We start from the raw sequence: 1,218 nt of genomic DNA, 5'->3' as shown, positions 1-1,218 counted from the left end.
GAACCGCATTCTGAGCGTTTCTCCAACTGAAACTAGGATGATTGTGGTTGTTAGGATGATAGGTGGCTGGCACAGGTTGCTGTGATTGCTGGAAGTTGCTCACGAACTGAGCTGATTCACTAGAAATTACGTATTGATCAGTCTCATGGGCACCATCACAAAGCTCACAGACACTAGTGATTTGATTAACTCCATAATTAGCCAAAGTGTCCACCTTCATTGTCAAAGACTTAAGTTGGGCAGCTATAACAGTTGCTGCGTCCAACTCCAGAATTCCTGCTACTTTTTCCTGAGTCAGTCTCTGGGAAGGATTCTGGTACTCATTAGCATCCATCAGTTCAACAAGTTCATAAGCTTCATCATAGCTCTTAGCCCATAAGGCTCCTCCTGATGCTACATCAATCATGGGTCTAGAAGTAGCACCCAATCCATTGTAGAAACAGTTGATAATCATCCAATTATGCATGCCATGGTGTGGGTACTGCCTTAGCATCTCCTTATATCGATCCCAAGCCACACACAGAGATTCTCCAGTTTGTTGAGCAAACTGAGTAAGAGCATTCCTGATTGCGGCAGTCTTCGCCACGTGGAAGAATTTAGTGAGAAACTTTTGAACAAGATCTTCTCAAGTGATGATATATCCTGCTGGTAGAGAGTATAACCAGCACTTTGCCTTGTCCCTCAGAGAGAATGGGAAGAGTCGTAGCTTGATAGCATCTTCAGTCACATCATTGAACTTGAAAGTATCGCAGATCTTGATGAAATCCCTGATGTGCATGTTGGGGTCTTCGGTAAGAGAACCCCCAAACTGAACTGAGTTCTGTATCATCTGGATTATGCTTGACTTGATCTCAAAAATGTTAGCCCTGATGGCTGGTCTAATGATGCTAGACTGAATGTCATTAATCTTAGTCTTAGAATAGTCCATCAAAGCCTTCGGATTTTCTGCTTGATCACCCATAGCTACTACAATTGGCTCTTCAACTTTCTCTTCTTCTTCTTCTACCTTCTTTTCTTCCTCAAAAACTTCCATACGAACTACCACAAGTTCTTCCTCTGCTTTATCCAGTGTTCTCTTACGAGTACGCGAACGCGTATGCATACACCTTCGCTAGATCACCTGAAATAAAACAAGGAAACAAGTAACAATGTCCGAGTCAATGAAATTTAACGACCACTGATGGAAAGCACATAAACTAATAATTAACACTGCAGTCC

The 1,218-nt window shown here is 42.4% G+C and overlaps 1 non-coding gene across 1 annotated transcript; it reads left to right on the top strand.

Moving 5' to 3' along the window:
- Positions 1-464: 464 nt before the first annotated feature.
- Positions 465-571, top strand: LOC141670201 (small nucleolar RNA R71). Its single transcript, XR_012554443.1, has one exon. It is a non-coding gene; the product is annotated as a small nucleolar RNA R71 (small nucleolar RNA).
- Positions 572-1,218: the final 647 nt, after the last annotated feature.

This window comes from Apium graveolens, chromosome 6, assembly GCF_009905375.1.
Source record: "Apium graveolens cultivar Ventura chromosome 6, ASM990537v1, whole genome shotgun sequence".
Taxonomy (NCBI): Eukaryota; Viridiplantae; Streptophyta; class Magnoliopsida; order Apiales; family Apiaceae; genus Apium; species Apium graveolens.
The sequence above is the reverse complement of the archived record's forward strand: the minus strand, read 5'-3'. Positions and strand labels throughout refer to the sequence as shown.